General features: G+C 34.5%; 1 protein-coding gene and 2 long non-coding RNA genes across 3 annotated transcripts in view; 1 reads left to right on the top strand and 2 right to left on the bottom strand.

Moving 5' to 3' along the window:
- Positions 1-12,799, top strand: part of LOC124162546 — an 85,901-nt gene extending 73,102 nt beyond the window's left edge. Inside the window, exon 5 of the mRNA XM_046539126.1 lies at positions 12,295-12,799. The gene's annotated coding sequence lies outside the window, so the exon portion shown is untranslated. The remainder of the gene's footprint in view (positions 1-12,294) is intronic.
- On the bottom strand, positions 179-1,040 carry LOC124162552. The gene is made up of 4 exons (XR_006865612.1): positions 991-1,040; positions 718-863; positions 347-412; positions 179-227 (listed from the first exon to the last, which is right to left on the bottom strand). It is a non-coding gene; the product is annotated as an uncharacterized LOC124162552 (long non-coding RNA).
- Positions 12,800-18,812: 6,013 nt separating the features above from the next.
- On the bottom strand, positions 18,813-19,309 carry LOC124162488. Its single transcript, XR_006865585.1, has 3 exons — positions 19,260-19,309; positions 19,125-19,173; positions 18,813-18,877 (listed from the first exon to the last, which is right to left on the bottom strand). It is a non-coding gene; the product is annotated as an uncharacterized LOC124162488 (long non-coding RNA).
- Positions 19,310-27,074: the final 7,765 nt, after the last annotated feature.

The raw sequence follows: 27,074 nt of genomic DNA, 5'->3' as shown, positions 1-27,074 counted from the left end.
CCACGGCGGAAGGAACAAAACGCTGGACCCAAACCGGATGTCGGTCCCCTCAGTGTTGATCTTTTCGGTGCACTGTAATAAAAGATGATAGAAATTGAGTTTTTGTTTCGCTTCTAAATTAATAGAAGTGTGCAGAATTTTAAAATTACGCTAACATGAAAGAAATTCATGTGCTTACTCTATCTTGACATATCTTGGCACTTCTTTCGGTTGTTCATTTCTTTCATCTGGAATCAAGATAAAACCTCCATGAGTTTAAATCATTATGAAATACCTATAGCTTTTCTAAAAAAAATCTATAATTTTAACTCACTCCAAATTTAAATGCAAATTAATCATAATTTACCTGTAATTGCCGGACATGATGAATAACATTGTCTCGGAGTGTTGTTGAGACATGACCGGAGTGGCACTGTGAATGGAAATGCATTAAATTTTAGTTTAAATGTTAATCATCAATTTTATGATGCCTCCTAGTCGTTCAGTTACGTAAATAATTTAAATGGAATGTAAATTCTTCTTCCCCGATTTATAAAAGTAATCGTGACTCTATGCTATATGCCATTCAAATTATTTGAATGTGCGGGATTGAGCGTGTCAATATTTTTATCCGATCAAAAAGTATAACTTTTTAAAATACGTTCAGAAGCGTGTCAGGTATTCTTTCGAGTATCATCGTGTGCAAGGTAAATTTTGAGGGCAAAGATAGATACTTACAATTTGGGAAATTATTTAGAGAGAGACTTGATGAGGTAGTAACTGCTTTGGCTTCTTTCTGTGTTTCTTTATCTCCACGGTGGAAGGAACAAAACGCCGGACCCAACCCATGTGTCTGTCCCCTAAACGTTGATCTTTTCGGTGCACTGTAAATCAAACATGATCAAAATAGTGTTTTAGTTTTGCTTCTAAATTAAAAGAAGTTTGCAGGATTTAATATTTTTACAGAATAAAATGTTAACGCTAATATGAAATCAATATTTATGTGCTTACTTTTTCTTCACATTTCCTGGCACTTCTTTCAGTTGTTCGGTTGTTTCATCTGGAATCAAGATAAAACCTCCGTGATTATAAATTATTTTGAAATCCATATGGCTGTGCTAAAAAATATTTCTATAATTTTTACTCACTCCAAATTTAAATCAAAATAATCATAAGTTACCAGTAAGTTCCGGACATGATGAATAAATTTTTCTCGCAGTGTTGTTGAGACAGGACCGCATTGCCACTGTGAAATGAAATGCATCCAATATTATTTTAAATGTTAGTAATCGCGTATATATGGCTTCTAATAATTTCATGATGCGAAAACATTTCTTTCGCGATGAATAAATGAGATGAGTTATTTAATACGGCTTATATATATATATTACATTTTTGACTTTTTTAAATGTTTTCCGTAATGAAACATTTATTATTTCAAGCAATACCGCATATTAGGATAATAGGATGTAAATTAATTCTTTTGGGAAATTGATGCTGGGACAAAGGGAATGTGGTCGTACCTGCCACGTTTTCTTCGTTTGTTTCATATTCTCCTCTTTGGAGGAAACAAAACCCCGAATTCAACCAAGATGTCAGCCTCCTCGAAGGTGATGTTTTCGTTTGTCTGTTAAATATAACACGAGAAAAATTGCTGATTATCTCTTATGAAATCTATTAGACGATGTTGCATTGCTTTGAATTCTTTAAAGTAAAGACTTGATGGCGTAGACTCGCTTTCAAACAGTTTATTTTTCTAATTTTATTCGCCTCCATAATGAAAGGCTTGTTGAATTTAGTTCAATTATTTCTCTTTATTAAATTTTAAATGTTAAATTTTGATTTTACGTCAGAGTATAGAATTTTTCGCTTACTTTCCAATGATATTTCGTCGCACTTCTTCTGGTAGTTCCCTCCTTTCACCTGGAAAAAGGTAATGATTTATATGAGTTACTGACATTTTTTCCGGTGGTGTGGATAAAAAAAAAGGTTTCCGTGAGTTTTACTTACGCCAAACGTTGACTTGGTATCGAAGTGCACCAATTTCTCCCAAGTCGTCGTCGGAAACTGGAAGTGAAATGAAATAATGATGTTTATTTTTAGATTGTATTTCAATTTATTAAGTATATTTAATTTGAAAACCGAGTAAAATTGATATCTTTAATTATTATTTTCATTTCAATTTGATATTTTTAGACCAAAGTCCCTTGTGATCAAACAGCATATGACTATATTTATATTTTTCTTATTTACTAATATCTAGTGACCAAAGGAATTAACAAAAAACCGTAGAATCACCAATTTCACACTATTAATGTGTCAGAAAGGTTCTCAGCTGCATTTGCCCAGTGTGAAATAATGTTTTACTCACGCCAAATCTTTTCCATCGTGAATAGCTGAAGATATCCAGGTATCTGGTACAGCTTTCAGCGATTTTATATCTCTTTCCGTGGTTCTTTCTCGAACACTAAGCGTTGTAGATGAAATTCTTCGAGCGTATCACTCGGTTGCTTTAATTATCCCGAAAATTCACTCAAATTCTTTAGAAAATCCCAAGTGCTGTTTGCTAGCGCATGAATTCTCAGAGCTTCTTCTGAACGTTTTGTACCATGACAACCACAACAATTGGTCCCTGCGAATTTATGAATGCACGAGCGCTCAGGTATTGCTTCCCCATCGATATGATTTTAATCGCATTATTCATTGTCTTTAACCTAAGTGAATCAAATAAAGTATTTTTATATATTTCCGGAAGTATTTAGAAAATTATTTTACCAAAAAACTAACCACATAAATTTTATTCCCTGTATTTCTGTTTTCTAATTTGCTCTGAATTGGACGTGTTGCCACTGATTGCTTTTTTAACTTAAATGCGATTTTCATTACTTTGCCTTAACACAGAATTTTTATTATATTTTATTTGTGTACTCCTTACATATTTAATTTCCCACTCATCGCCGCAATTCATTCCTCTTGGAAGTGATGTTATTTTTTGGTTTTGATGTGAAAGCATTGGTCATGTAATTACGTTAATTTTTTATGTATTAATTTAATGGCTTTTATTTTTATATTATTGTAGTGCAATCCCAGTTTTGTTTTTCTTTTATTAGGCTCTGTATTTTTATTTTATTTAGATTTTGATATTTTAAGAAGCACACATACATTTTTGTCCACCAAATTCGAATGTTAGGTTTTTAAATGTTGCGCGTTTAGGAATTTGTATTTGAAATGAATATTTACCCGAATATACTAGAATAAATGTATAATGTGATATTTAATGGGCGAGTAATACGTCACATTTGGGGGGGGGGAATATTTTTTTTTTAAATTCAATGTAACTTACGTTCAGGGGCTGGATGGATTTAAAGTTTAGGGAAGCATGTTGTTCATTTCGTTTTTTATGAGGTTTATTTTGCAGCAGGGATATATTTCCTAGGGGTTTCTGATTGTTGAAATTTTTGTTATTAATGCTTGTCTACAAATTTTCTATGCAAGGAAATCTTGCTGTAGAAAACACTATCTGCAATAAGTCTTTTGTTTCTGATTTGATTGATTTTCACCATATGAAACAAACCGCGGGATTTTCGTTAATTTTGCCATTTAAAGCTTCCTTTAATACAGCATTAGGCTAGTTAGCATATGTATACAGCTCTCTAGAGGTTCATAACCTTGGTTATTTACTTGCTAAAATTAGGTGATAATTATGAATTAAGACAATCGTGACAAAATCAGAATCAATCCAAAGTGTGTAGATGTTGGAATAATTTTTTTCCTCCTTGCCATAGTCGCACATTCAAGAGTATTATCGACTTAAAGAACAAAATTGACTAAGAAATGTATAAATATACTGCACACTTATGCAGACCGTTGAGAGTTCATTCGGACATTGGCTGAACTTGAGAGAAAATATTTTAGAGATTATCTTTAGTCAGGAGTTTTAAATATGAGTTTTGCGTAGTCAAAGAATGTTTTTTTCCTATAAGCGTGATCCTACTGAATGTGCTAAATATCTATCTAGCGTGTCGAAAGCAGTAAAAAGTAAAAAATATAACTGAGGGGTATCCTATGAAAAATACCCCAGTCCTCCCGTTAACTCAGCATCTTGATTAAGTCTTCATGCACGTTCATGTCTGCCTATTTTGAGTTTCAGCTTCTAAACTCATCGTACCATGCCTTCGTGTAAGTGGTTTCACAACCTCTTGGAAATAAGATCGATACATTAGCGATAATCTTTTCTTCGGATTCGATTTTCTAATTCATGCGGTGCCTTGCGTAGATATATTTTTTGTCGCCATGTATATAATTCACGCAGAAAACGTATTTATAGACCCCCCTGGGGTATTGCGTGGTATGAAATAACTTCTGTGTCCACGTCGCGTGGTTGAATAGGTTTATAGCTAAGAGGTGGAGTGCATTAATAGTCGATTACTATGACTTGGGAATTATTTAGTATATGAAGAAGAGATTTCTTTTCAATTTGGTAGAAAACGTTGACAACACAATGTGAGGCGATAATCGATGGCATTTCTATTTATTGTTAACTACTAAATTGTATTTTTGTCATAGTAAGGTAGCCACGTGTAGATAGTAAAGTAAGAATTACGGCTAATTCTGCATCGAAGTATCATTAAAAAAGTAAATAAAAAAAATATTAAAATTTAAAGAAACCAGTAATAAGAAGTGGTATTTAATCAATTTTATTCATATTTTACGTATTAGCAAAGGTTTAGCTTTCAAATTCGTCATAAATCGTAGCTCTACTAATTAATAAGGAAATATAAGGAATGATGTGATTCGAAGCATTTTTTCTGCCATGAGTATCACAAAAATTAATATTGTAATATATCGCAAAAAATTGTCGAAATATTCTCTGAATATTTAAATTGATATGAATACACCTAGAAATTTTAGAGTCAGACATTTTATTATGTTGATGTACGAAAATGTTTGTAAATTGTTATCTCTATAAAATGTGGCTTTAATGATGCTTGACTAACGTGGTGAGAGTGGCTTTCTTAGCGGATGTGATGTAACTTTCTTTGATGGATAGATAAACATTTTATTGAACTGGGAGTTTCAAGTCACTCTTCAATGAAATTTGTACCACTTAGCTGTGAAACAATTTGTTTGCATCATGGTTCAGAGGAGCATGTAAAACAATCACTCAAATAATGTAATGTAGATTATAATTTACATGACTGCATAAGTTTTACATAAAATGAGGAAGTTCCAGGGTAATCGCCAAAAAATTGAAGGAACTACGCAGTGAAAACCCCGGAACACTCCACTTTAATTGAAGCGAAATATTAGAATTTGACACACCCTTTGTTGTAGGCTTTTATCTCGAATATATCGTCAAATTTATTGAGAATCTCTACATGCAACAAATATTTTCGCGAATTTTCAGTTATTAATGGTCTCATTGATTGCATGAAAATGTTTCAAAGTTTCAATGTTTTTAGCTCGTTTGTTCATTATCTCCTTTTCATGAAAATTTGAATTTTTATCATATGAAAGTGCAAAAAAAGCAAGCGAAGGGTGATATGGAGCGTAGCATTGTATTGTGAAGAGCGAGTGTTTGAAAAAGAATGAGAGGATGTTCCGGGCGTTTTCGCGGTATGTTGGCGTTGAATGGAGACGAGCCTAGGCGATGATATGGTAGTATGTAGCCTTCCGACTATTCGCCGGCTCCTCATTATAGTGACGAAAGTGCTGTGCTTGCGAATGCGCGATTCAAAATTAATACTCTTCGCGTTTATTATTATGAAAAAGTTTGGCCATGAAAGATGACATCCATCGACAGCTAAAAAGTAAACTTTGGGTGCTCGAAATGTGAATATATCAATCCCTATATTATTTAGCAAATTCTTTTGTTGGCTATTTTTGCTGACAGTTTCTCTTCCATTAGTAATGTGACTGAATGGATTTAGCGGTACCACAGGAAGTACTAAAATTTACGGAAAATCGTAACAGGCCAAAAGTAGGATTTTATTGAAGTACTAGCTGACTCGACAGACTTCGTCCTGTCAAAAAAATTTGTAATGTTGCAGTGTTTTGTTCCTACCTTTTTTATATTCTTTGCAAAAAATTATCCTGAACAGAACCGTCACCCTGGTAATAATTCGGTGTGAATTAAAAATAATTAAATAAAACACTATAAGCATTTAAAAGTAAGTAATTTTAATCATGTAAATCATAATTATTAACAAAAAAAATCAGTTCTATTTTCATTGTAGTGCTTTGTGATAAACGATGTTTTTTTCTTTGATTACCTGGCGCATAGACAAACAAATCTAATGGTTTTCCAATACGGGAACAGGCAACATACAATTGACCATGTGAGAAACATGGGTTTTCCAAATTAATACCACAAACACTTAATGATTGCCCCTGGGACTTGTTTATGGTCATAGCAAAAGCAAGCCGCACTGGAAACTGTAGTCGTTTAAACTCAAATGGCACATCAGTCGAAATCATTGGGATGCGCGGTATGAGAACATCTTCTCCTTTATACTTTCCTTTCAATATAGTTGCTTCTATCACGTTGTTTAGTAGTTTTTTTATCGCTAACCGTGTGCCGTTGGAAAGGCGCGGTTGGTTGATATTTCGCAACATTATAATTACCGATCCAACCTTTAATTGAAGATTGTGAGGTGGCAATCCTGGCAAATCCAGCGAGTTTAAAAATTCCGGTGGATAGTTAACTACATCGTCTTGGTTAGTTGCCGAATCAACTGATTTATATATCCTCGATTCGCCTGTAATTTGTTCTTGAATTTTGAAATTTAATTCATTACATCAATGTTTTTGGCTGCCAATATAGCTCGTTCGCTTAACCAATAACGGTTTCTGTAATTTTTAGCAACATCTGGAAATACCTTCTCAATGAGTTCTTCTTTTGATTGAGTTAAATGACAAAAACTTTGAGGAAAGTTAATGCATCCAGTCAACATGTCAATAGGAAAATTGCCATTACCAATGTCAATGAGTTGTTTAGAGAATATGTTTCCAGATTGGTCATTTTGCAACTCAACACGCATATTCCTGCTTAAATGAAGTACTTTGACATATTTCCACAAATTGGATGACTTTAGACATGCGTTGAGTTCATCAGCTGGCGTTGATCGTGGAATCACTGGCAATGTTTGACGAAAATCTCCTGCTAATAAAATCATTGCACCACCAAATCGGTTCTGATTGCTCCGTAGATCTTTTAAGGTTCTGTCTAAAGCCTCCAAAAATTTTTTATGTGCCATCGTGCATTCATCCCAAATGATCAATTGACATTGCTGCAAAACCTTTGCCATTGCAGAGTTCTTCGAAATGTTGCAGGTTGGAGTTTCATTGCTTTGCATATTTAATGGCAATTTTAGTGCTGAATGGGCTGTTCGACCACCTTCAAGCAAAGTTGCTGCGATTCCCGACGAAGCGAGTGCAAGTGCAATTTTATTTTGTGAACGAATTGTTGCTAATATTAATGAAATCAAAAAAGTTTTTCCTGTACCACCAGGTGCATCTAAGAAGTAAATCCCCCCAATTTCATCATTTGTTACTTTCATAAGAGTATCAAATACATACCTCTGTTGTTCATTCAACAGTGGAAGATTTGTTTGAATTAATTCTTTCAAAGTGTTGAGATCATACAGTTTTTCTCGGTGCAACTCTTGGTTAAAAGATTCATGCATTGGACGATTGGGCGCGGCCAGGCCTAATTGAATTAATAGTTTGTTTGACATCATCAAGCACATGTCTTCAATTGAAATCAATGCTTCGTTGTAAATTTCTTCACTGATTTGCATATTTGGATTTCCCATTCTATTCCGTATTTGACACAAAATATCATCACACATATAATCTTTGTACTTGATCCACAAATCAATTGGGTTTGATGGGAAGCATGTAGATATGATTATAGAAAACAATGTTCGTATTCGATGAGCGTGTGAAGATATTACAGCATCACTGAGAGTTTGGTCCCAATGAGCGTCATTTTCTAGCAATTGTAAACGTTGACAGGCTTCTCTGTAGGATCCACACAATTCACCATCAACAGTTCGTAAATGTTGGAATGATGTTGGGCCACGTACATTGACTAATAGCAGTCGTAAATAAAAACATTCATCATTGCTTGGATGTACTGAATAAATTCGACCAATCGAAAACAACACCGGCAAAGGCGGCAAATCGACATTGACAGTTGTTTTTTTAATTTGTTTTTTTTTTTTAATCTGATATGACTTGAAGTCAAATCCTTTAAAGCCATACCAATGTTTTATTTTTTTTTGTCGCCTGCCGAAAGTAAAACAAAAGAAATAATATCGCGAAGCCAACCAAGTTGTTATTATTATATTTTGTGACTATTGAATTTGGTCGGGTCCGCGATCACTTTTTTTTAGTTTCGGAACGCGACATTAAATCCTCCAACGACGTATTCTGTGCTCCAACGCACACACGCACACTGTTTTGATAGATATGATTGAATTTGAACTTTGTATAGCGGTAAGAAAGTGCAAATTTACTTTTTGACGTTAGGAACACACCTACATTTCTTAGATAACAGTGAGTGCTTGTAATTTAATATGAACTTTATATAATAGCAATAAAGCTCAAATTGATTCTACGTTTTAGTTAGAAAACGTTTGTATGTGAAAAAGAAAAGGGCTGTTTTTAGGGTTTTCCCGGCAATTATTCGATTTTTTCTCGCCGTAAGAACCATCCTTGGGCTTCAACGAACATTTTAAAAAAAGAATTGGCCAAATTGGTCCAGTCGTTGTTGAGTTATGCGCTTACCAACACATTTTGCGATTCATTTTTATATATAAGAAGATAAAACTCAAACAATTTTAAAGGAAAATTTTAAATTATGCGATATTTTTGCGTGTAAGTGCAAGGAGGAGCATAAGGTTCCCCAATGAAGAAGTATTTTGAGAGACAAGCTGACGAAACGAAAGATGATGGCTGCTGGATTGAACCCTAAAGAAACTCCACTACTGAGGAAAAAAGGGAATCGTAGGAGAGCGTTGAGTCAACATCGTCAATTCTTGTACGGGCAAATAGTATCAAAAATTTTCTTCGTCCATTCATCCGAGTAAAATTGAACTGGCGAGAAATTAGCCGATTTTTATCTCTACTTTCCTCGTAAAATAAACATTAAGGACTATAAACTCAAATTGGAACTTCTTCGGGGAAAATTCGTCTGCCAACGGTGATATAGGTATATGCAAGTATCAAGCAACATCAATGATCGTTCCCGCAACTTTAGCTGACAAAAAAGTCATAACTTCGTTAGATACATCAAAGCTAGTGTACCAGAATTACTTACGTAGACAGAAAAAGATGCCAATTACTGTAAATAAGAAAAGAGAGGTGTCATCAAAGGGTTCCATTTTATTGGAATGAAGGACTATACTCTTGTCTGATGAAAAAAGGCAAGAGGACTTATCAATACAAGTTTAGAGGGGAGCGTGTGGTGTTATTTGAAGAAACAGGGTCCCACTTTTGGAGGTTTGCCTCCCCCGTCGGAGGATTAGCAAAAGTTATAAAATCTGCGATTATCGATTCCTTTCCGAGTGAAAAGTACGTGCACAAAATTTAAAAGGATTTCATTATGATGGTACCCAGCGAATACCGCCCAAATAGGAGGCATCATTCCTTTGATATAAGCATAATTCCAACATACCTTGCAGTGTGAGCAAAATCTTCTCGGGATTCCCACCGGGTTAATTTTTCCATAATGGCCAACATTTCAAGCTCCGATTCGGGGCTCATCCTAAGGGATAAATTTTGTTGAACCCCGAAAAGTGTTTACCCACATCATTCGCCGGGAAAGCATCAAATCCAATTTCATACCTTACAGTGGTCTATTTGCTAATTGCACTTTGTTGACTTAGATTTGCGACATAAACATTGGGAGGGTAATCTAGGGACTCATTTTGCGTTGCTGCAAGGATGCGTTTTGCGACCAATCCGAGATTTTTTTAATTGCTGGATATGAATATCGACGTAAAGGAGTACCCGCTGATGATATATTGGAGAGAGACTCCGGTTCCTTCGGCTACATCTGAGCTTAGCGCTGTGGAAATTAAAAATCTATCGATGAACGTTCAAATTTGAATTTAAATATTCCTTTTATTAAACATGCGGACGAGAGATTCGGGAAAGAATTTACCAAAACTTTGTTGACAGCAGCGAAAGACGAGGAATGACACTGGCATAAGAAATACAGACTGGAAAACAGGTAATTGAGTAATTCTTCCGTGATTGTTCCTTACCGGACGATGCTAAAACATCAAATATTAGTAAGACTAACGAAGAAAGACGCACTTGGTGTGAATTTTGGTGCATTTGGAGCGTGGGAGAAGCGAGCGGGGAGAGGACGCCGGCGACCTTCACCCAAAATCCATTTAGTCACAGCTGTAACAATACCGGAATAGAAGTGCATAACCTAAGTTCCCACACCTTACACATTCATAATGGAAGAGAAGCGCGTCAATATAGTTCGCACACTTTCATAGCCACTCGAGAGGCGTCTTCATTGACTGTAGTCTCCTTTCCTGCGTGCACAGATCTAAAAATATTTCATCGCTTCTCTAAAAGTTGGTAACATCGATTTGTTTAACGCCGACGAGGCGCCAAATAAGGGACAAGTCGTCTCACTACGCATCGTTTTTTACCTTCCACCATCTTCTGATTTATATTATCAAAGATGGTCGCCCTCCTAGCAACACACGCGGGATGAATTTTGCTACATTCGAGGCGTGGGAGGGGAAGAAGCGAGCGGGGAGGGGACGGGATCGACTTGCTGCTCTTGTATCCGCGAAGCTGCGTGGGAGTTGGAATATTTTCTTCGCGGGCGCGGACTCAAATTAGGTATTTTGTGGCTAAACGGTGGCAGATACGTCGAATGCACGAAACTTTTGCCCTACGAGGGCAGTAACTCGGCAAAATCTATAGAGAATGACCAAAAAAGTTTATATTTTTCGAATTTTGACCTTCCCCCCCTAAATTGCATTTAAGCGAGGGTCAGGGGTTCACGTAGAGGTCTCAATTTTTTCAGGCCTTATTTTTGATCGGTCTCACAACTTTTTTTCATTGGGCCAGATGGATGTGAAAATAATCGATTTTTGCGATCCGCCCTACTGGACATGTTGGGTTAGAAGAGGCAGGGAGCCGGAAAGGGATGTTGAAAACAGTGTTAAAGGGTAGAATGTTGGGTAAAAAAAGGAAGGAAGAGAATAGGATTATTAGATAGAATGAAATGAAGAAGACCTTATTGTGAAATGAAGAGGGAAATCCAGGATGTAAGGAGAGGCTGTCAGAAAAAAAATTTAATACCCCATGGAAGCCTACCTTAATCAGTAGAAAACTTAAATAAATAAATAAATATATTATTGTGTTGCTATTTTATTCATCATTTAAACTCCTTTTAGGAGAAATTGCCCCATTATTTTTGTTTATAAGGATTTGATAAAAACTCGCATGCTCGCAAAACTCTCTCTCATAATGGATTTGATAAAAACTCGCATCTATTTTTTTGTCAATCCTTTATTCCTGTCATATGTTAACTTGCTGACTTTGGCTCTTTGCTGAATTTCCAAAAGTTACCAAAAACATAAAGTTGGTTCAACAATAGTGAGAAAAGTAATGACATTTGAGGGCTTATATCTTTCAGTATTCCCCATTAGAGTACCTAAGTATAAACTGATTATTTGAGGTACTGCACTGCTAGCAAAAGCTGAGGAAAACATTGAAATCCCAAACTCCACTTTCATTTCATTGTTATAAAACAAATGGAGAAAAGTTAGTATTATAAGGAATTAAAAACTGATTATATTCTAATTGTTGCTATGCATCGAATAATTAAACCAACCCCTTTGGGGATGGACAAAAAAGATTTATTGGCCAACACTTACAACAGCGAGTTCCCAATTCATACTAACAAGCAAGATGGAAACAGCAGAAACCAAACACTGATGTAATGTCATTGAAAAGATGGCCATCAAATAAAACAAACTTCTACAAGCAAAAAGAGAGTGGATACATTCTGACACCTCTTTTTCCTTTAAGTGTTAGATTCTGGCACATTAATATTTAAAGTGATATATATGTGCACCATATAAACAAAATCATCACCACTAGCGGGGAGGAACTTCATTCACGTAGACTTATATTTGATTAATGCAAATAAAAATTTCATCTAATAAATTTCAAATCTGCCATTTCCAAAATTCATAGCTCAAGTGGGGTTCTAGTTTTCAGTGTCCTAAGTAAGCTGCTGCATTTGAATATTTTTCTTTCCTCCTCCTCCTGTTTCAGTCACCACTGGCACCGATTGTTGCTCGTTAGCCAATGGAAGTTCAGAGCTGTGCGATGTCACCTCCATTCAAAGTTCACTGGATCTTCAGAATACAGTTCCTCTGCCAATTCCAAATGTGCCTGCCAAGAAGATAAATATTCACCAATTCAGAACATCATCATCCTTTTTGTTCACGCATTTCTTTTAATTTTGAATAAAATACGTAGTTTTTTTGCCATTCCCCAAAGGACCTGTAATATACATGATTTCTCTGTAAGGTGACATATATTTTTCAAGACTGCCATGAGTTAGTCACCTTTTATGCTCTCCAATTTTATTTCAAGTCTTGTGGTGTATTCTGTACGTGAAGACGAGATAAAACTAGGGAAAAATAGAATTACTTTCAATTTTGAAATAAAATAGAAAGCAAAACATAAGTGGGCTTTGTCACAGCACAGCAATTAGAATGGGATGGAAACTGAAAAATGTATATTGTGAATAAATACTAAAAGTTGGCAAGGACTTGTACCTAAGAAAAACAGTCTTTAATTAATGGTGGAATATATTGAACTCATTGTTGAAATTATTTGATAAATATTTTGTTTGCACCATACATTTTGCTGACTTGCGACATCGCCATATTGATACATATTGTTTGTGTCCGGTGATCAGATAAGTGTCCAATTTCTTAAGAGCTAATGAAATTCAATTTTGAATTGATTAAGATGCAATAATAGAAAATGGAAATAATTAATAAATAGTGAATCTTGTATTTACAAAATTAGGTATACCTAGTAGGTGCACTGCAGTGTGTTGCAGAGGTGCAGAACAGGCTAATCTGGTGAAAGCTTCTCCTCTCAAATTTAAGAGAAAGCTAGAAGTTTGAGGGACTGGGATTCAGATTTCCTCACTGCAATAAACTTAATGTTAAACAATGAAGCGGGTGAATTCATTCCGAAAATTCTGCGTATCTCTCGAAAAGACTTAAAATTGGGTGCTCTGGAGCAAATATCAATATTTTATGAAAGAAATTGCAATGTTCATTCAACCATGAATACTATGAATTTCTACCAGATGCAGCCTGATGATTGACTGCCAAGCATTCTTGTTTTTTTTTTTTGACTTCTCTCGGAATCAGTGAAGGTGTGGCTAATGGAATACATACCCACACACATGTAAATATACTGAAAATATTTACTTACCATGGTAAATCATTTCCATTAAATTTATTATGAACAAATCTACAATAGATGACCATTTCTATTTCCAACAGAGTTCGACAGAAATGATTTAGGAGGATAACCATTCATTTCTTATATGCATATATCCCCAAAATCCATTCTATTGCCTTGTAGATTGAAGTATCAGTGAGGCCAAAATTATTATCCACTCACAATGCTTTTTTACGTGTTAATCATTTTTATTTATTTTATGCATGTAAGTATCAATAAATACTCATTCCTGTTTGTAAATGGTTTGTCGCATTTTTTCTCAACTTGATTACATAAATATTTTGGCTGTTTTTCTCTCTCCTTTAAATTCTCATGGTCCTCATGCCATCACATGTATTGCAAAATAGTGTATAGCCCAGCTGACCAAAATAAAGAAAAAGGTGTGCTTCTGGGGCACCAATTTTCTGTTCAGTCTCTGTTTTCCTGGATGTTTAAGTCTATTAGTATCATCTTTAAGGGGCATGTAATGCAAAGGAAAGCCAATCCAAGATTAAATACATATGCCGAGTTTCCAAAAAAAGAAAAATCTCTGAAGCTATGCATTCTCTAGCATTTTTTAATATGTAGTTCAAATAGAAGTACTGCATGTGCATTATGTATTTGCGTATGCTGATAATCAAATTATTATAAAACTGGGTATTTATTACTGTGAAAATTTTAATTATGTATTTTTATAATTAAAAAATGAAGAAAAAATTGCTTCGAAGAAAAATGTAATACACCTATTTATTTTTCTTCTATGCAATGTATCACCTGCAATGGTTTGACTGATAAATGTGCTAATTTGGCACTAAATAATAGAAACTGTAGCCATACAGAATGTTGGATTTAGAGTTTTGAATAACCAATATATCTCTAAAGCATTGATTCAATTTCATTATTATTTGATTAAAATCAAAGCTTTAAATGTGAACCACAAGTCTTGTAGCATGTATTATTTTCATGAAACCTATACATATTTGCCGAATGAGGTAGGTGATAAAACGTTTTATTAAAAAATCTTAATACCTTATTGAAAAATATCTATATGCTCTAAGAAAATTTCAGATTTTGAACGGATTGCAGTTGATTATGTTGAATTGAACACAAGGGACAAATCTGCTTAATCTTTAGAGGCCGAAAAAGAATTGCTATATTTTTTTAGAGGAATTAGGTGGACGAAATGGAAAATACTTCCATTAATTTGGTCGTGAGTTATGGGGTTCCAACGATTGCTCGAAATTGGTGTAGAGCGATGACGGTGTCAAAATTAATCAGGGACATTCTTTATATTTTACATATAATGACAATGTAGCATCTAGGATAAAGGGAAAACTATATTGGATTTTGTAGTTTACCCTAGAGACTACAGAAATTAATGCTATCGACCCACCGTTGTAATCATGTTGTAATTTTAAATGCCAAATACGACTGCATTCTATCCATTATCTTCATACAATAGTCCATAAAATATCATTGTAAAAATAATCATTATGTCGTACGGAGAGGCAGAGGAATGCAATACACTTGTGAAAATACGACTAACTTGCTATAGTGTGATAGGGGAAAGGACAACTACAACTCCGAGCTTTTTAAACATTATTAATCGGCAAACAATTGTTTGTAAAATATCTGCGGACCTTATAATTCGTTATGCAATAGAATTTCAACGAATTGGATAAAATTGAAATTGTAACGAATCGTAAGAGACCTGTAAATTCCGGGCATGATGAATAAAATGTGCTGGAACTGTTCTTAAGACAGGATCGAAGAGGCACTGTGAAGAGTCAAAAATTAGTTTAGATTTTAGTTATTGAATTAATTTTTCCTTCTAGTTTTTCACTAACAAAAACATTTAAAACCGAGTGCTTATGCTTCTTGCCGGATTTATAAAAGTAATCGTGACTGTATGCTCTATGCCATTCAAATGATTTCAATGTGCGGGATTGAGGATGTCAACATTTTTTTCTGATCAAAATGTATAACGTTTTAATGTACGTTCAGCATCGTAACAGGTATTGTTTCGAGTAACACCGTGTGCAAGTTAAATTTTGAGTGCCAAGATAGGTACTTACTCGTTGGAAAATGATTAGGTGACAGAGTAGAAGAGATCGTATCTGCTGGGTCTTCGTCTGTTTCATTTTCTCCACGGCAGCAGAAACAAAACGCCGAACCCAACCTAGACATAAGTACCCGCAAAGTCGATCTTTTCGGTGTACTGTAAATAAAACATGATCAAAATAAATTTTTCGTTTCGCTTCTAAATTAGACGAAGTTTGCAGAATATAAAATTTTGTACAGAATGATATGTTGCGCTAACAAGAAAAAAAATCATGTGCTTACTTTTTCTTGACATATGTTGGCACTTCTTTCGGTTGTTCATTATTTTCATCTGGAATCAAAATAAAACCTTCCTGAATTTAAATAATTATGAAATCCATATGACTTTGCTACAAAAATATTTCTATTATTTTAACTCAAACAAAATTCAAATCAAAATTAATCGTAAGTTACCTTTCATTGCCGGACATGATGAATAAAATTGTCTCGGAGTGCTGTTGATACAGGACCGGAATTGCACTGCGAATGGAAATTGCATCAAAAATTAGTTTAAATGATAGTCTTCGAATTTATGTTGCCTTCCAATCGTTCATTTACAAAAATAATTAAAATGGAATGCAAATTCTTCTTGATCGATTAAAAAAAGTAATCGTTACTCTATGCTATATGCCATTCAAATTTTTTGAATGTGCGGGATTAAGCGTGTTAATACTTTTTCCGAAAAAAAAAAGAATAACGTTTTAAAATACGTTCAGCAGCGTAACAGGAATTCTTTTGAGTATCACCGTATACAAGAAAAATTTTGAGTGCCAAGATAGGTACTTACACGTTGGGAAATTATGTATAGATAGACTTGATGAGATAGTAACTGCTTTGGCTTCTTCGTGTGTTTCTTTATCTCCACGGCGGAATGAACAAAACGCTGGACCCAACCCAGATGTCAGTCCCCGCAAAGTTGATCTTTTCGGTGTACTGTAAGTCAAAAATGATCAAAATAAAGTATATTTAAAATTAAAACTAAATTTAAAGTTAAATTTAAAATTTTGTACAAAATAATATGATACGCTAACATGAAAAAAATTCACGTGCTTACTTTTTCTTGACATATGTTGGCACTTCTTTCGGTTGTTCTTTTTTTTCATCTGGAATCAAGATAAAACCTTCATGAATTTAAATAATTATTAAATCCATGTGACGTTGCTACAAAAATATTTCTATACTTTTTACTCACTTCAAATTAAAATCCAAATTAATATTAGTTACCTGCAAGTTCCGGGCATGATGAATAACATTTTCTCGGAGTGTCATTGAGACATGACCGTAGTGGTACTGTGAACGGAAATGCATAAAAATTAGTTTAAATATAAGTCATCAATTTTATGATGCCTTTTAATCTTACAGCTACATAAATAAATCAAATGGAATGCAAATTCTTCTTGCCCGATTTATAAAAGTAATCGTGACACTATGCTAGATGCCATTCAAATTATTTCAATGTGAGGGATTGAGCGTGTCAATATTTTTATCCGATCAAAAAGTACAACGTTTTAAAATACGTTCAGAAGCGTGTTAGGCATTCTTTCGAGTAACACTGTGTGCAAGGTAAATTTTGAGTGCAAAGATAGGTACTTACAAGTTGGGAAATTATGTAGAGAGACAGTTGATGAGGTAGTATTTCCTGGGTTTTCTTCGTGTGTTTCTTTATCCCCACGGCGGAAGGAACAAAACGCTGGACCCAAACCAGATGTCGGTCCCCTCAGTGTTGATCTTTTCGGTGCACTGTAATAAAAGATGATAGGAATTGAGTTTTTTTTTCGCTTCTAAATTAATAGAAGTGTGCAGAATTTTAAAATTTTGTACAGAATAAATATGTTACGCTAACATGAAAGAAATTCATGTGCTTACTCTATCTTGACATATCTTGGCACTGTTTTCGGTTGTTCATTTCTTTCATCTGGAATCCAGATAAAACCTCCATGAGTTTAAATCATTATGAAATACCTATAGCTTTTCTAAAAAAAGTCTATATTTTTAACTCACTCCAAATTTAAATCCAAATTAATCATAATTTACCTGAAATTGCCGGACATGATGAATAAAATTGTCTCGGAGTGTTGTTGAGACATGACCGGAGTGGCACTGTGAATGAAAATGCATTAAAATTAGTTTAAATGTTAATCATCAATTTTATGATGCCTCCTAGTCGTTCAGTTACATAAATAATTTAAATGGAATGCAAATTCTTCTTGTCCGATTTATAAAAGTAATCGCGACTCTATGCTAGATGCCATTCAAATTATTTCAATGTGCGGGATTGAGCGTGCCAATATTTTCTCCCGATCTTTAAGCATAACTTTTTAAAATACGTTCAGAAGCGTGTCAGGTGTTCTTTCGAGTATCATCGTGTGCAAGGTAAATTTTGAGGGCAAAGATAGATACTTACAATTTGGGAAATTATTTAGAGAGAGACTTGATGAGGTAGTAACTGCTTTGGCTTCTTTCTGTGTTTCTTTATCTCCACGGTGGAAGGAACAAAACGCCGGACCCAACCCATGTGTCTGTCCCCTAAACGTTGATCTTTTCGGTGCACTGTAAATCAAACATGATCAAAATAGTGTTTTAGTTTTGCTTCTAAATTAAAAGAAGTTTGCAGGATTTAATATTTTTACAGAATAAAATGTTAACGCTAATATGAAATAAATATTTATGTGCTTACTTTTTCTTCACATTTCCTGGCACTTCTTTCGGTTGTTCGGTTGTTTCATCTGGAATCAAGATAAAACCTCCGTGATTATAAATTATTTTGAAATCCATATGGCTGTGCTATAAAATATTTCTTTAATTTTTACTCACTCCAAATTTAAATCAAAATAATCATAAGTTACCAGTAAGTTCCGGACATGATGAATAAATCTTTCTCGCAGTGTTGTTGAGACAGGACCGCAGTGCCACTGTGAAATGAAATGCATCCAATATTATTTTAAATGTTAGTCATCGCGTTTATATGGCTTCTAATAATTTCATGATGCTAAAACATTTCTTTCACGATGAATAAATTAGATGAGCTATATAAATGGCTTACTTATATATATCACATTTTTGACTTTTTTAAATGTTTTCCGTAATGAAAAATTTATTATTTCAAGCAATACCGCATATTAGGATAATAGGATGTAAATTAATTCTTTTGGGAAATTGATGCTGGGACAGAGGGAATGTGGTCGTACCTGCCACGTTTTCTTCGTTTGTTTCATTTTCTCCTCTTTGGAGGAAACAAAACCCCGAATTCAACCAAGATGTCAGCCTCCTCGAAGGTGATGTTTTCGTTTGTCTGTTAAATATAACACGAGAAAAATTGCTGATTATCTCTTATGAAATCTATTAGACGATGTTGCATTGCTTTGAATTCTTTAAAGTAAAGACTTGATGGCGTAGACTCGCTTTCAAACAGTTTATTTTTCTAATTTTATTCGCCTCCATAATGAAAGGCTTGTTGAATTTAATTCAATTATTTCTCTTTATTAAATTTTAAATGTTAAATTTTGATTTTACGTCAGAGTATAGAATTTTTCGCTTACTTTCCAATGATATTTCGTCGCACTTCTTCTGGTAGTTCCCTCCTTCCACCTGGAAAAAGGTAATGATTTATATGAGTTACTGACATTTTTTCCGGTGGTGTGGATAAAAAAAAGGTTTCCGTGAGTTTTACTTACGCCAAACGTTGACTTGGTATCGAAGTGCACCAATTTCTCCCAAGTCGTCGTCGGAAACTGGAAGTGAAATGAAATAATGATGTTTATTTTTAGATTGTATTTCAATTTATAAAGTATATTTAATTTGAAAACCGAGTAAAATTGATATCTTTAATTATTATTTTCATTTCAATTTGATATTTTTAGACCAAAGTCCCTTGTGATCAAACAGCATATGACTATATTTATATTTTTCTTATTTACTAATATCTAGTGACCAAAGGAATTAACAAAAAACCGTAGAATCACCAATTTCACACTATTAATGTGTCAGAAAGGTTCTCAGCTGCATTTGCCCAGTGTGAAATAATGTTTTACTCACGCCAAATCTTTTCCATCGTGAATAGCTGAAGATATCCAGGTATCTGGTACAGCTTTCAGCGATTTTATATCTCTTTCCGTGGTTCTTTCTCGAACACTAAGCGTTGTAGATGAAATTCTTCGAGCGTATCACTCGGTTGCTTTAATTATCCCGAAAATTCACTCAAATTCTTTAGAAAATCCCAAGTGCTGTTTGCTAGCGCATGAATTCTCAGAGCTTCTTCTGAACGTTTTGTACCATGACAACCACAACAATTGGTCCCTGCGAATTTATGAATGCACGAGCGCTCAGGGATTGCTTCCCCATCGATATGATTTTAATCGCATTATTCATTGTCTTTAACCTAAGTGAATCAAATAAAGTATTTTTATATATTTCCGGAAGTATTTTGAAAATTATTTTACCAAAAAACTAACCACATAAATTTTATTCCCTGTATTTCTGTTTTCTAATTTGCTCTGAATTGGACGTGTTGCCACTGATTGCTTTTTTAACTTAAATGCGATTTTCATTACTTTGCCTTAACACAGAATTTTTATTATATTTTATTTGTGTACTCCTTACATATTTAATTTCCCACTCATCGCCGCAATTCATTCCTCTTGGAAGTGATGTTATTTTTTGGTTTTGATGTGAAAGCATTGGTCATGTAATTACGTTAATTTTTTATGTATTAATTTAATGGCTTTTATTTTTATATTATTGTAGTGCAATCCCAGTTTTGTTTTTCTTTTATTAGGCTCTGTATTTTTATTTTATTTAGATATTGATATTTTAAGAAGCACACATACATTTTTGTCCACCAAATTCGAATGTTAGGTTTTTAAATGTTGCGCGTTTAGGAATTTGTATTTGAAATGAATATTTACCCGAATATACTAGAATAAATGTATAATGTGATATTTAATGGGCGAGTAATACGTCACATTTGGGGTGGGGGAATATTTTTTTTTTAAATTCAATGTAACTTACGTTCAGGGGCTGGATGGATTTAAAGTTTAGGGAAGCATGTTGTTCATTTCGTTTTTTATGAGGTTTATTTTGCAGCAGGGATATATTTCCTAGGGGTTTCTGATTGTTGAAATTTTTGTTATTAATGCTTGTCTACAAATTTTCTATGCAAGGAAATCTTGCTGTAGAAAACACTATCTGCAATAAGTCTTTTGTTTCTGATTTGATTGATTTTCACCATATGAAACAAACCGCGGGATTTTCGTTAATTTTGCCATTTAAAGCTTCCTTTAATACAGCATTAGGCTAGTTAGCATATGTATACAGCTCTCTAGAGGTTCATAACCTTGGTTATTTACTTGCTAAAATTAGGTGATAATTATGAATTAAGACAATCGTGACAAAATCAGAATCAATCCAAAGTGTGTAGATGTTGGAATAATTTTTTTCCTCCTTGCCATAGTCGCACATTCAAGAGTATTATCGACTTAAAGAACAAAATTGACTAAGAAATGTATAAATATACTGCACACTTATGCAGACCGTTGAGAGTTCATTCGGACATTGGCTGAACTTGAGAGAAAATATTTTAGAGATTATCTTTAGTCAGGAGTTTTAAATATGAGTTTTGCGTAGTCAAAGAATGTTTTTTTCCTATAAGCGTGATCCTACTGAATGTGCTAAATATCTATCTAGCGTGTCGAAAGCAGTAAAAAGTAAAAAATATAACTGAGGGGTATCCTATGAAAAATACCCCAGTCCTCCCGTTAACTCAGCATCTTGATTAAGTCTTCATGCACGTTCATGTCTGCCTATTTTGAGTTTCAGCTTCTAAACTCATCGTACCATGCCTTCGTGTAAGTGGTTTCACAACCTCTTGGAAATAAGATCGATACATTAGCGATAATCTTTTCTTCGGATTCGATTTTCTAATTCATGCGGTGCCTTGTGTAGATATATTTTTTGTCGCCATGTATATAATTCACGCAGAAAACGTATTTATAGACCCCCCTGGGGTATTGCGTGGTATGAAATAACTTCTGTGTCCACGTCGCGTGGTTGAATAGGTTTATAGCTAAGAGGTGGAGTGCATTAATAGTCGATTACTATGACTTGGGAATTATTTAGTATATGAAGAAGAGATTTCTTTTCAATTTGGTAGAAAACGTTGACAACACAATGTGAGGCGATAATCGATGGCATTTCTATTTATTGTTAACTACTAAATTGTATTTTTGTCATAGTAAGGTAGCCACGTGTAGATAGTAAAGTAAGAATTACGGCTAATTCTGCATCGAAGTATCATTAAAAAAGTAAATAAAAAAAATATTAAAATTTAAAGAAACCAGTAATAAGAAGTGGTATTTAATCAATTTTATTCATATTTTACGTATTAGCAAAGGTTTAGCTTTCAAATTCGTCATAAATCGTAGCTCTACTAATTAATAAGGAAATATAAGGAATGATGTGATTCGAAGCATTTTTTCTGCCATGAGTATCACAAAAATTAATATTGTAATATATCGCAAAAAATTGTCGAAATATTCTCTGAATATTTAAATTGATATGAATACACCTAGAAATTTTAGAGTCAGACATTTTATTATGTTGATGTACGAAAATGTTTGTAAATTGTTATCTCTATAAAATGTGGCTTTAATGATGCTTGACTAACGTGGTGAGATTGGCTTTCTTAGCGGATGTGATGTAACTTTCTTTGATGGATAGATAAACATTTTATTGAACTGGGAGTTTCAAGTCACTCTTCAATGAAATTTGTACCACTTAGCTGTGAAACAATTTGTTTGTATCATGGTTCAGAGGAGCATGTAAAACAATCACTCAAATAATGCAATGTAGATTATAATTTACATGACTGCATAAGTTTTACATAAAATGAGGAAGTTCCAGGGTAATCGCCAAAAAATTGAAGGAACTACGCAGTGAAAACCCCGGAACACTCCACTTTAATTGAAGCGAAATATTAGAATTTGACACACCCTTTGTTGTAGGCTTTTATCTCGAATATATCGTCAAATTTATTGAGAATCTCTACATGCAACAAATATTTTCGCGAATTTTCAGTTATTAATGGTCTCATTGATTGCATGAAAATGTTTCAAAGTTTCAATGTTTTTAGCTCGTTTGTTCATTATCTCCTTTTCATGAAAATTTGAATTTTTATCATATGAAAGTGCAAAAAAAGCAAGCGAAGGGTGATATGGAGCGTAGCATTGTATTGTGAAGAGCGAGTGTTTGAAAAAGAATGAGAGGATGTTCCGGGCGTTTTCGCGGTATGTTGGCGTTGAATGGAGACGAGCCTAGGCGATGATATGGTAGTATGTAGCCTTCCGACTATTCGCCGGCTCCTCATTATAGTGACGAAAGTGCTGTGCTTGCGAATGCGCGATTCAAAATTAATACTCTTCGCGTTTATTATTATGAAAAAGTTTGGCCATGAAAGATGACATCCATCGACAGCTAAAAAGTAAACTTTGGGTGCTCGAAATGTGAATATATCAATCCCTATATTATTTAGCAAATTCTTTTGTTGGCTATTTTTGCTGACAGTTTCTCTTCCATTAGTAATGTGACTGAATGGATTTAGCGGTACCACAGGAAGTACTAAAATTTACGGAAAATCGTAACAGGCCAAAAGTAGGATTTTATTGAAGTACTAGCTGACTCGACAGACTTCGTCCTGTCAAAAAAATTTGTAATGTTGCAGTGTTTTGTTCCTACCTTTTTTATATTCTTTGCAAAAAATTATCCTGAACAGAACCGTCACCCTGGTAATAATTCGGTGTGAATTAAAAATAATTAAATAAAACACTATAAGCATTTAAAAGTAAGTAATTTTAATCATGTAAATCATAATTATTAACAAAAAAAATCAGTTCTATTTTCATTGTAGTGCTTTGTGATAAACGATGTTTTTTTCTTTGATTACCTGGCGCATAGACAAACAAATCTAATGGTTTTCCAATACGGGAACAGGCAACATACAATTGACCATGTGAGAAACATGGGTTTTCCAAATTAATACCACAAACACTTAATGATTGCCCCTGGGACTTGTTTATGGTCATAGCAAAAGCAAGCCGCACTGGAAACTGTAGTCGTTTAAACTCAAATGGCACATCAGTCGAAATCATTGGGATGCGCGGTATGAGAACATCTTCTCCTTTATACTTTCCTTTCAATATAGTTGCTTCTATCACGTTGTTTAGTAGTTTTTTTATCGCTAACCGTGTGCCGTTGGAAAGGCGCGGTTGGTTGATATTTCGCAACATTATAATTACCGATCCAACCTTTAATTGAAGATTGTGAGGTGGCAATCCTGGCAAATCCAGCGAGTTTAAAAATTCCGGTGGATAGTTAACTACATCGTCTTGGTTAGTTGCCGAATCAACTGATTTATATATCCTCGATTCGCCTGTAATTTGTTCTTGAATTTTGAAATTTAATTCATTTACATCAATGTTTTTGGCTGCCAATATAGCTCGTTCGCTTAACCAATAACGGTTTCTGTAATTTTGAGCAACATCTGGAAATACCTTCTGAATGAGTTCTTCTTTTGATTGAGTTAAATGACAAAAACTTTGAGGAAAGTTAATGCATCCAGTCAACATGTCAATAGGAAAATTGCCATTACCAATGTCAATAGGTTGTTTAGAGAATATGTTTCCAGATTGGTCATTTTGCAACTCAACACGCATATTCCTGCTTAAATGAAGTACTTTGACATATTTCCACAAATTGGATGACTTTAGACATGCGTTGAGTTCATCAGCTGGCGTTGATCGTGGAATCACTGGCAATGTTTGACGAAAATCTCCTGCTAATAAAATCATTGCACCACCAAATCGGTTCTGATTGCTCCGTAGATCTTTTAAGGTTCTGTCTAAAGCCTCCAAAAATTTTTTATGTGCCATCGTGCATTCATCCCAAATGATCAATTGACATTGCTGCAAAACCTTTGCCATTGCAGAGTTCTTCGAAATGTTGCAGGTTGGAGTTTCATTGCTTTGCATATTTAATGGCAATTTTAGTGCTGAATGGGCTGTTCGACCACCTTCAAGCAAAGTTGCTGCGATTCCCGACGAAGCGAGTGCAAGTGCAATTTTATTTTGTGAGCGAATTGTTGCTAATATTAATGAAATCAAAAATGTTTTTCCTGTACCACCAGGTGCATCTAAGAAGTAAATCCCCCCAATTTCATCATTTGTTACTTTCATAAGAGTATCAAATACATACCTCTGTTGTTCATTCAACAGTGGAAGATTTGTTTGAATTAATTCTTTCAAAGTGTTGAGATCATACAGTTTTTCTCGGTGCAACTCTTGGTTAAAAGATTCATGCATTGGACGATTGGGCGCGGCCAGGCCTAATTGAATTAATAGTTTGTTTGACATCATCAAGCACATGTCTTCAATTGAAATCAATGCTTCGTTGTAAATTTCTTCACTGATTTGCATATTTGGATTTCCCATTCTATTCCGTATTTGACACAAAATATCATCACACATATAATCTTTGTACTTGATCCACAAATCAATTGGGTTTGATGGGAAGCATGTAGATATGATTATAGAAAACAATGTTCGTATTCGATGAGCGTGTGAAGATATTACAGCATCACTGAGAGTTTGGTCCCAATGAGCGTCATTTTCTAGCAATTGTAAACGTTGACAGGCTTCTCTGTAGGATCCACACAATTCACCATCAACAGTTCGTAAATGTTGGAATGATGTTGGGCCACGTACATTGACTAATAGCAGTCGTAAATAAAAACATTCATCATTGCTTGGATGTACTGAATAAATTCGACCAATCGAAAACAACACCGGCAAAGGCGGCAAATCGACATTGACAGTTGTTTTTTTAATTTGTTTTTTTTTTTAATCTGATATGACTTGAAGTCAAATCCTTTAAAGCCATACCAATGTTTTATTTTTTTTTGTCGCCTGCCGAAAGTAAAACAAAAGAAATAATATCGCGAAGCCAACCAAGTTGTTATTATTATATTTTGTGACTATTGAATTTGGTCGGGTCCGCGATCACTTTTTTTTAGTTTCGGAACGCGACATTAAATCCTCCAACGACGTATTCTGTGCTCCAACGCACACACGCACACTGTTTTGATAGATATGATTGAATTTGAACTTTGTATAGCGGTAAGAAAGTGCAAATTTACTTTTTGACGTTAGGAACACACCTACATTTCTTAGATAACAGTGAGTGCTTGTAATTTAATATGAACTTTATATAATAGCAATAAAGCTCAAATTGATTCTACGTTTTAGTTAGAAAACGTTTGTATGTGAAAAAGAAAAGGGCTGTTTTTAGGGTTTTCCCGGCAATTATTCGATTTTTTCTCGCCGTAAGAACCATCCTTGGGCTTCAACGAACATTTAAAAAAAAGAATTGGCCAAATTGGTCCAGGCGTTGTTGAGTTATGCGCTTACCAACACATTTTGCGATTCATTTTTATATATAAGAAGATAAAACTCAAACAATTTTAAAGGAAAATTTTAAATTATGCGATATTTTTGCGTGTAAGTGCAAGGAGGAGCATAAGGTTCCCCCAATGAAGAAGTATTTTGAGAAACAAGCTGACGAAAAGAAAGATGATGGCTGCTGGATTGAACCCTAAAGAAACTCCACTACTGAGGAAAAAAGGGAATCGTAGGAGAGCGTTGAGTCAACATCGTCAATTCTTGTACGGGCAAATAGTATCAAAAATTTTCTTCGTCCATTCATCCGAATAAAATTGAACTGGCGAGAAATTAGCCGATTTTTATCTCTACTTTCCTCGTAAAATAAACATTAAGGACTATAAACTCAAATTGGGACTTCTTCGGGGAAAATTCGTCTGCCAACGGTGATATAGGTATATGCAAGTATCAAGCAACATCAATGATCGTTCCCGCAACTTTAGCTGACAAAAAAGTCATAACTTCGTTAGATACATCAAAGCTAGTGTACCAGAATTACTTACGTAGACAGAAAAAGATGCCAATTACTGTAAATAAGAAAAGAGAGGTGTCATCAAAGGGTTCCATTTTATTGGAATGAAGGACTATACTCTTGTCTGATGAAAAAAGGCAAGAGGACTTATCAATACAAGTTTAGAGGGGAGCGTGTGGTGTTATTTGAAGAAACAGGGTCCCACTTTTGGAGGTTTGCCTCCCCCGTCGGAGGATTAGCAAAAGTTATAAAATCTGCGATTATCGATTCCTTTCCGAGTGAAAAGTACGTGCACAAAATTTAAAAGGATTTCATTATGATGGTACCCAGCGAATACCGCCCAAATAGGAGGCATCATTCCTTTGATATAAGCATAATTCCAACATACCTTGCAGTGTGAGCAAAATCTTCTCGGGATTCCCACCGGGTTAATTTTTCCATAATGGCCAACATTTCAAGCTCCGATTCGGGGCTCATCCTAAGGGATAAATTTTGTTGAACCCCGAAAAGTGTTTACCCACATCATTCGCCGG

This window comes from Ischnura elegans, chromosome 7 (assembly GCF_921293095.1).
Source record: "Ischnura elegans chromosome 7, ioIscEleg1.1, whole genome shotgun sequence".
NCBI classification, from domain to species: domain Eukaryota; kingdom Metazoa; phylum Arthropoda; class Insecta; order Odonata; family Coenagrionidae; genus Ischnura; species Ischnura elegans.
This window is presented reverse-complemented; position numbering and strand designations above follow the sequence as displayed.